This window comes from Camelus dromedarius, unplaced genomic scaffold, assembly GCF_036321535.1.
Source record: "Camelus dromedarius isolate mCamDro1 unplaced genomic scaffold, mCamDro1.pat HAP1_SCAFFOLD_114, whole genome shotgun sequence".
Lineage (NCBI taxonomy): Eukaryota > Metazoa > Chordata > Mammalia > Artiodactyla > Camelidae > Camelus > Camelus dromedarius.
Genome location: NW_026989787.1, coordinates 8266296 through 8276537, shown reverse-complemented (window position 1 = coordinate 8276537; position 10242 = coordinate 8266296). Strand labels below are relative to the sequence as shown.

Below are 10242 nucleotides of genomic sequence, written 5' to 3'. Positions count from 1 at the left end.
GACACTGGAAAGGCACTCCTCTCTGTGGCCCTTGGCTTTCTTCTTGTTACAGTGGAGAGTGCAGTGTTGCCCCTGACAGCCCACTTCCCTGCAGGGAGGCCTTTGCAACAGGTGGAGAGTGCTTGGAAAAGCCCACTTATTCTGAGGAACTGTTATTGCTCCTGGTGGCATTATTATTTTCATGTCACTTGTGAGGTTGGCCCTGAGGGGTCCCTGATCTGGGGGCACAGACACCCACAGAAACTTGGCCCAGTATTGCTGTTCATTCAACAATGACTTACCGAGCACCTACTGTGTGTCAGATTCCCAGGGTAGAGCAGTGGTGTTGACAGCAAAAGCCCCTGCCTCACCTCATCTCTGCATCCCAGGTGGGGTCACCAGAATGGGAGTTCAGGAAGCAGAGGACATGGCCGAAGCCTTGTGGGAACCCCTGGGTTTTTCTCTGTGCTGAGGGCACTAGCAGCACACCGATTGTGGGACTCAGTACCCACAGGACCTAGCATTGATGGTTAAAGGAGAGAGGCATTTCTACAAGCCCATCCTCACTAACCCCAGGCTCTGGAGGGCAGCTCCAGTCTGCTCAACCTCAGGGGGCATCTTCCACCATCCTGATCACCCTCTGGTATTACTCCCCGCTCAGATACACTTTTCCCTGTGGCAGCTACACTCAGAATATGTTTGTTTCTCTCCCATGTGGTTAAGTGGACTTCAGACACATGATAGTGATGGAGTGGCTAAGCCTCTGGGCAGATTGCTGGGTGACCCGAGGAAATTGCTGCACATGGTGAGCTCCCTTCTGCCAACCAATGGGCCAGGCCCCACCACTGTTCTGTCTGTTCTACCTCACTTAATCTGCACAGACACTCTGTGCAGGACATCCTGTTATCCCCCATCTCTGATGACCTTGGGTGGACAAAGCTTGGGTTTGAGAAAGTTGCCCAGGTCACATTGTTGACAAGTGGGGAGCTGGGGATTTGCACCCTGGTCCCAGGAGTCTGGATCATGGAAAGGCTTGGGTGGGGCAGCTTATTGCTAAGGGAAGTCCTGCCCAAGCCTCTCCCATGAGAGCCCACCCAACAGCACATCTAGCAGAGTCAGCATTTCCTGGACCAGATGGACAGAACCTCAAAACTTCTTTGCAAACAGATTGTTTCCATGTTCTTTTGCAAACACAGAAAGGCCACAGGCCAGGGAAGGATAAGGCCAAGAGTGTTTTCATTGGGGAGAGTGAAGGACAAGTGTGAAGACACACAGCACTCCCAGCAGCCTTCTCGGCAGAGCCTGCCACTGGGTGAGCAGCTACCATGACTACCTATCATAACACTGTGAGGTTCATGCCTGTACAACCCTGCCTGTGAGAAGAGCAAAGTGAAGCTCAGAGAGGTGTGGGGACACTCCAAAGACAAACAGATAAGGTGGGATCATCACCACCATGCTGTGCTGGGACAGGCAGTCACCTGTCACACTGCTCATGCATGGCCTGCTGGGAGTAGTGAAGGCCTGATAGGAGCACAGGAACACTGTGGTGAAGGTGATGTTTCTACCTGGGACAGCTGGTACCGGGGGCTCTAGCTGATTCTTCATTGTGCCTGCTTTGAGTGTCAGAATGTTGCAGCCTCATGTAGGGGAAGGGCTGTCTCCTTTCCACACCGGTGCACAAGGAAGAGCATGCACACACTGGCATCACCATAGACCACCGGAAGGATCAGGATCTGGAGCTCAGAGCAGAAACTGCCAACACCAGGAACTGGTGCAAGAGGAGGACCTGAGTGCTCCCTGAAACATTTCTAATTTTAAAAACATACTTAATTAGGGGGAAGTGATAAAAAGTTGATCCCTTCAAAATATTCTGTTTTCCAAGGAACAACAGCACCTCAGCATTTTAAGAGGATTAACTCAGTCGTCAATAACCATCACTATAGGTATGAGAAAACAGTGTTAGGAGCTACAAAAGGGTCTCAAAATCATGCAGGTCAGAACTGAGAACCGTCCAAAGCATGTGCTGCATGATAGCCTCTCTAAGCTACCTGAGGCTTGGTCTGCTCCTGACACAGGGCAGATGGTTCTGAGAAAATCAGACTCCTCAGGGGACCCCAGGGAGTTGACAGAGTTGAGTTTGTGTTCCTGATCACCTTCTAAGTCTGGAATTTTGAGATTCTTCTGCACCTGTCCTTCCTCCAGAACAGAATCTGATTCAGGCGGGATTGCAAAGACTGAGGCATGTGCCAGGCAAGAGAGCAGGCATGGCTGGATGAGCGCATCGCCAGTGCCATCAACAAAGAGGCCAGGGCACTGAGATTTCCAGGGATTTAGCATCCTGGTTGGGAGGGGTCATGTGTTCTACAGTGAGTTCTGAGTATACTGCACCGCCCTCGAGGACCTGCAGGGGGCGCGCGAAGCCAGCGTGTCTTAGGTGGCGGTGCGCATACGCAGTCCGCGTCAGCAGCCAGCATCTTCCCTGGGGGCGGAGCTTGTTTTCCTCAGGACTGAGCGGGCGGCGCCATGGAGGCTCCAGGACAGCGCTGCCTGCGTGTCCGCGGGAGGAGGACGCTCCCCGCCCGCTATCTGAAGTTACGCCGGTTTCCCACTGCCTGCGCCCGCTCCCTGCCGGGGTGTGTGTGGACCTGACCGAGCTGGGGCCGCGGCCGGCTGGGCAGGAGGGGACGGGTGCGCTGGCGGGCCCGCTTCGACTATTCTCCTCGCCCGCAGGGAGCCGGTGAGTGTCCGCGCCCCTGGTCCTCACCGCCCGGGTCCACCTCCCCAGTGTGATCAGGGGTGTGTACACCGCGGGTCAGGAGCGGGGATGCAGGTGTGAGTGTCCCCGCTCCCCCGTGTGATCGGGGGTGTGTACACCGCGGGTCAGGAGCGGGGACGCAGGTGTAATGGGAAAGGGGCTGAGAAAGTACTGAAAGAGTTAAAGAGAAGTGTGTAAATCACATTATGTTAATTTTTACATTTTAAGTGTGTCAAAGTCAGACTTTATCGTGCTTTTACTTTCTTGTCTTTAAAGGCATGCAATCATTTATTTTATACTTAAAATATGCTTCTCAGCTTATCTCGTTTTCAAGTCAAAATACTGCCATGGTTGACATTTTCTCATAATATAGTGACAATCTTCAACATGTGTGAATATAAACTCATCGAAAAAATCTTGCACCATTCCATGGTGAGTAGTCTTGTTAAAAATAATATCCGGGCCGTTACTAAATTATTACAAAAATATAAATTTTTTTAATCACTTTTAGAAGTTCCACACACAGTGGTATTTTTAAAACACCAACCACTGCATAGTGCTTAAGACCATTTAAGATGAAATATATTCAAACCTAAAACTTTAGAATACTCAAAAGGCAGGATAATGGCTGTTTTTTCATTGCAAATACATTTTTTCTTCGTAAGTGCAAAATACGAAGGTATTCAGCTAAATTTTGTATATCTTTATTCAAAAGGTGAAATTAGAATATAATCTCATTTTTTATTTTAAGGCTATATTTCCCATAAAAATTGGTATTTTTATCTGTAGGATCTTAATTGTCCATTCATTTGTTTTTTCTTTTGGTTTATTTTCTTTAACAGAGAGTGCATTTTTGTGTCTTGTTAAGAGTTTTAATTCTCCTAACTTATTCCAAGAGACTTTCTCACATTGATAGTAAATAAGGGGAGAGGCCTTATAGTAACTGTGCATCTTTTCATGTAGTCAGGATTTTTTTTTTTTTGGATGACTTTTTTTTTACAACTGCCACTTGGTTCACAATATTCCCATTATGACAACTCAATAAAAAATTGTAATCTATTTACACCAAGATACTTATGTCAGCACAGTGCTTTTGCTGATATGATTTTATATTAGATTATATTTTATTTGATTTACATATATACTAATACATATTTTACATATGTACACACATATATGAATATCTCCTAAATGCCATTAATTTGCATGGGGTGGTAGCTGGTAACATGTGATCTTTCTGACCATTGGTTATTCTTATGTGTGTCTAACGTACTTCTTAGAACAGATACTAGAACATCACACCTCTCATTATACAGTATTTTAAAGGTTATATTTTATTTTACTTATTTTTAAACATTTTTTATTGAGTAATAGTCATTTTACAATGTTATGACAAATTCCAGTGTAGAGCACAATTTTTCATTTATACATGAACGTACATACATTCATTGTCACTTTTTTTTTTGCTGTGAGTTACCACAAGACATTGCATATATTTAAGATTCCACACATGAGTGATCTCATATGGTATTCCTCTTTCTCTTTCTGTTCTGCTCCACCTAGAATAACATTCTCCAGGAGCATCCATGTCTCTGCAAATGGCGTTATGTTGTCAGTTTTCGTGGCTGAATACTATCCCATCATATAAATATCCCACATCTTTATCCAGTCATCTGTTTATGGACATTTTAGGTCGTTTCCATGTCTTAGCTGTTGTAAATAGTGTAGAGAAATCAGCTGAAAACCTTATGGGGGTTCCCTTGTAACTCACTCTGTTTTTCTCTTGTTTCCTTTAGGATCATTTCTTTATCCTTGACTCTGGCTATCTTGATTAGGATGTGCCTTGGTGTGGGTCTGTTTGGGTTCTTCCTGTTTGGGACCCTCTGAGCCTCCTGTGCTTGGATATGATTCCTTCTTTAGGTTTGGGAAGTTTTCAGTCATGAGTCCTTCCCATACCTTTTCAATCCCCTTTGTTCTTTTTCCCCTTCTGGAACTCCTATTATGCATAGATTGGCACACTTTATATTACCCCATAGGTCCCGTATATTGTTTTCATTGTTTTTTATTTGTTTTTCTCTCAGCTGTTCTGATTGGGTGCTTCCTGTTGTCCTGTCTTCTAGATCACATACTTGTTCTTCTGTATTTTCTAGTCTGCTTTGCACAGCCTTTAGGTCAGCTCTCATCTCAGACAATGAGTTTACTAATTCTACTTGGTTCTTCTCTATAGTTTCTATTTCATTTTTGACATATTTTATATCCCTAAACACTATTTTTTTTAGTTCCTTCAGTACTTTGATCACTCTTTTTTTGAAACCTTGATCTAGTAGGCCATCAATGTCTATTTCCTTGATCATGCTTTCAGGGGATTTCTCATGATCTTTTAATTGGGAGTGGTTTCTCTGCTTCTTCACATTGCTCATATCTCTCTGGCACCGTGGCTTAAGGAGTATCAGTTACCTACTTATCCTGGAGATGGTGTGCCCTTAATGATTTGATCGACAGGTCTTTGTATCGTCACCCTGCTTCGCGAACTCAGCTTGCTGTTTCATAGGCCTTCTGTTGGCGCCCTCATCTGTGCTGTTCTCAGTGGCTGTTGGCTAGCAGATTGTGTCCCCTCCTAACACTAGGTCAGGAGCTGAGCTCTTACCCGGTGGGCGGGCAGGTCACTCCCCCTCCTGATGCCACAGTCAGATGCTGTGATCAGGGGGAGGCAGGTGGGCAGATCACACCCCGTCCCAGCACCGTGGTCAGGTGCTGTGTTCCTGCCAGGAAGGTGGGTGGCTGCCCACCTGCTCTCTCCTCGTGCTGGTCACTCTGCTGCTCTGTGCAGCTGCCTGCTCTGCCTCGGGTAGGCGGTCTGTAGGTGGGCTCGGGGAAGACTGCGGAACAGCCCCACCTATGCTCTGTGCCAAATCTGAGCTCCTTGTTTCTCTTGGCAGCACAAGTTCTCTGAGGTGTCAGGGTAGAAAGATCCTCTCTGCCTCGGGCTATAAACAAGTCTCAGTCCTGCCTAGGAGGTTGTGGAGCCCCCACGTGCAGATTCAGGCCTCAGCCCCGCCCCCGCCCAGGCACTATGCACAGGAGGAGATGGTAGCTGTGGCTGAGCCCTGCCTCTCTTCTTGCGAGATGTGCCAGTAATGGCACAGGTCTGAGGAGACAAAGGCTACAGCACCCCTCCCCCCAGGGCACATGCCTGTTTACAGTTTTGTTTACCTTTTGAGTTAAAATTTACCTAACAATGAAATGTATAAATTAGCCTTTTGAGGTTCATCCTTCAATCAGTAGTTGGTTCTTGTTTATTGTTGAGTAGTATTTCATTGTTTGAATATACTATCATTTGTTTTATCCATTCTCCTACTGATAAATACTTGGGCTTTGGATATCTTTTTTTGGAAGCAAACTTTTTTTTAAAAAATGCAAATATAGTATACATGCTTAAATGTGAACACATCTTAAGTATACAGCTCAGTGATTTTTCACAAAGTAAACACATCTATGTAACCTTCATCCAGTCAAGAAACAGGACATTGCTGTTCCACTTTGGGTTTCTTCCCAGTTACTACGGCACCCCTTTGATGGACTCACCATCCTAAATTCAGCCACCATGGATTGGTTTTTTTGCTTTTGAAATTTTTGGTCCCGTACTTTCCACTCAACATTATGTAAGATTCATCCACTAGTGTTTTCTGTAAACTAGTATATTTTTTATTGCTTTAAAGTATACAACTTGTATGCATGTGCCACCACTTATGGTTATGTATTTATTGTTGACAAGTGTTTGGGTCATTTTCTATTTGGGGGTATAACAAATAGTGATTATGAGAATTTTCTGGATGTCCTTTGGTGCTCAGATGTAGAAGTTTCTGAAGGGTACACACATGGCTTACCCTTGGTAATAGGGTGTGGGTCTGTGTGTATGTGTATGTGTGTGTGTGTACATATATACACACACACACACACATATATAACTTTCATTCAAAAAGCCTATTTCCAAAGTATTTGTAAGAATTTATATTCCCACTGGCCATGTGTAAGAGTCCCCATTGCTTGTTGCCCTCACCAATGCTTCATATCACTTAACAACTAACTATTCTAGTGGATGTCTAATGGTGTTCCAAGTGTGGTTTTAGTACGTATTTCCATTATTACTAAAGAGGTCAGCCCCTTTTCATAGCTTATGTGGATTTTTTTGTGTGTGTGTGAAGCACCTGTTCAATTATTTTGCATATTTTAATATTGAGGTTCTGCCTTTTTCTCCACTGGTTTTTGTTCTTTATATGCCCTAGATACAAGTCTTTTGTTGGATATAGGTATAGCAAATATATTTTCCCACCGTGTGGCTTAGCTTTTCACTTTCTTAATGGTATCTCTTGATAAAAATAATTCTTAATTTTACTGAAGTCCAACTTAAAACTCTTCTTTTATGTTTCATGCTTTGTCCGGTTTAAGAACTCTTTGCCACTTCAAAGTCATTAAAATATCTCCTACACTATTTTCTAGATGCTTTATTTTGGTGGGGGATTAGGTTATTTATTTTAATGGAGGTACTGGGAGTTGAACCCAAGACCTTATGCATGCTAAGCACACATTCCACCTGAGCTTTACCCTCCCCCAGATGCTTTGCTTTATGTTTCAAATATATTAGATTTATAACCTATCTAAAGTTACTGTTCATGTATGGTACAGGGTTTAATTCAATGCTGTTCCATTTGTCTATATGTCTAACTTTAGGTAGTTATCACATAGACTTAATATTGTTTTATAAGTCCTTTAACATTGTTCTTTAATATCATCTTGGCTATTGTTGGCCCTTCACGCTTCTCTATGTATTTAGAATCAGCTTGTCAAGTTCTACAAAAAAACAGTAACAACAATTAACTGTTGGGGATTTTGATGTGCACATATAAATCTTTGAATCAGTTGAAGGGGAACTGACATCTTTAAAATGCTGAGCCCTCCAATCCATAAAGTTGGATTACCTCCCCTATATTTATTCTTATCACTGCTGTAACAAATTATCACAAATTTTGCAGCTTAAAGCAACACAAACTTATTATTTTATGGTTCTGTAGGTCAAGTCAGGAACAGGTATCATTTGGCTAAAAATCAAGATGTCAGCAGGGCTGTATGCCCTTCTGTAGGTCAAAGGAAGAATATATTTCCTTGTCTTTTCCAGCTTCTAGAGTTCACCCACATTTCTTTACCCATGGCCCTTCCTCTATCTTCAAAGCTAACAGCTTTACAGCTTTCTAATCCTTCTTCCAAAGTCATATCTTTCTGACCACAGCTGGGAAAGATTTTCAATTTTTAAGGACTCCTGTTGTTAGACTAGGCCCATGTAGATAATCCAGGCTAATCTCCCTGTCTCAGAGTCCTTAACCTGATACATCTGCAAAATCCCCTTTGCCATGTAAAATAACATATTCACAGATTTCAGGATTAGAGCATGGATATAGGTAGGGGTCAGTGTGGTGCACTATTCTGTTTATCAAACTGTTTAACATTTGACGCTTTCTGACAAACATACAAGATAGAAGATCCTGATCATGTTTAGAATGCTTCCTCTGCAAAATATTGGGCACTGAGTTTATTTGAAAGGACTGAAAATAATATTACCACAGGAATGGTTTCCTAATTCTACTGACATCTACTTACTTTATACTTAAATACCCAAAATGGTCAGCCAGGAGTGGGATCTTGGCAAATAAAATAAAAGTATAATTCAAGCTTTTATCACTGAATTTACTAGCTAATTCTATTTTAGAAACAGACAGAAAATAAAACAATTTAGAGTAAGTCTGATTACTTATATATTAAGTGAAAATTAAGTTTTAAAAGCATGTCTGAATATGGGATAAAGTAAGCATCATAAAATGTAATGTTAATATTTAGTACCTGCAAATCTCAAACTCCCAATTTATAAACAAGTTCATACTGTATAGCACAAGGAACTATATCCAATACTGTTTTGTAGTAACTTATGGTGAAAAAGAGTATGAAAATTAATATATATATGTTCATGTATGACTGAAGCATTGTGCTGTACACCAGAAATTGACACATTGTAAACTGACTACATATATATTTGAAAGGGCTGAAAGGACTATATATACCAAGAAAAAAAATTAGATTGATAACCAACAAAAAAATCTGTCAGTAATATAATGCTAGAAACACAGACACAAAAGAAAATCTCAGGCATACATCTGTTTATAGAGTCCTAGAAAAAATAGTGCCTATGCAAGTCCCTGATAAACATGAGAAAATAGGAAAGGCAATATAAAAGTTCAAAATGCTTTGCTATGTAAGAGCTGCAAGGTGACTCAGACACAAACTTAAGTGGTCAAAATGTTTATATAATTAATGATAACAAAGTAATTGAGGACATCATTTTAAATGAGATAAAAATAGCTGCTCAATTTTCATATTACTAAGCAAGTCATTTCTGTTTATAGTAGGTTTATATTATTTTTATATGTATTTATATTTTATAAAGACATCAACTTAGATCCTGGCTGATAACTGACAGTGGAGCAACTGATTGATTTAAATGGGTATCATAGACTTATCAGATTTCATATGCTTTAAATATACATTAATTATTAGCTGTCAGGAAGAGTTCAGTTTTCATTTATTCTAACATAGCTGTGTCACAGGCAGGTTACTCTGTATTTACAATGGAGGATCATGATAGATATAAAGATATCAAGCCTTATTGATCTTCATAGGGGTGCTTTTATAAGAAAAGGAGAATAAAATAAGAAAAATCTAAAATACTACTTTTTTATAGTGTTCTAACAGTTTTATCTTGTTTTTATTTTTTTACTGAGTTATAGTCTGTTTACAATGTTGTGTCAATTTCTGGTGTACAGCACAATTTTTCAGTACTTTACGAATATACGTGTATTTGTTTTCATATTTTTTCCCCATGAGCTACTACAAAATTTTGAATATATTTCCCTGTGCTATACAGTATAAACTTGTTTATCTATTCTATATATACCTGTCAGTATTTACAAATCTTGAACTTCCAGTCTGTCCCTACTCACACCCTGTAAAATACTATTAAATCAACATATATTTATGAAGAACTATGAAAAATGGGAAACTATAAGTTGTTTCTTTAAATTGGAGCAAAGAGAACTACTTTAACTGGAAAATAGTTAAAATCTGGCAAGTTTTATGATTTCATGTTCACCCCTGACAGCTTTTTTTCCTCCTTTCTCCTTCAATCTTTTTTGGACCTTCTAAAGAATTAAATTAAATAAAAGAAAAAAAAAAAAAGAAAGAAAGAAAGAATAAAAGAAAATTAAGAAACAGATTTGCATCTAAAATAACCTCCTAACTGGAAAGATTGTATACTTTGTGAAAAATTTACAGCTGCCGACTTATGATCTATGTCTCTGTCCACACTGCCTTACTTGTTAGGAAGGGTCTTAAAAAAAAAAAAAAAAGTAAAGAAAAATAGCAAATTATAATGGCTTTTACATTTTAAATTCTTTTCTATG

The 10242-nt window shown here is 40.8% G+C and overlaps 1 long non-coding RNA gene across 1 annotated transcript in view; it reads left to right on the top strand.

The window, feature by feature from the left end:
• Positions 1–2336: 2336 nt before the first annotated feature.
• The window catches only part of LOC135320721 (uncharacterized), a 47257-nt gene continuing 39351 nt past the window's right edge, over positions 2337–10242 (top strand). Inside the window, exon 1 of the long non-coding RNA XR_010379985.1 lies at positions 2337–2716. This is a non-coding gene — a long non-coding RNA (uncharacterized LOC135320721). The remainder of the gene's footprint in view (positions 2717–10242) is intronic.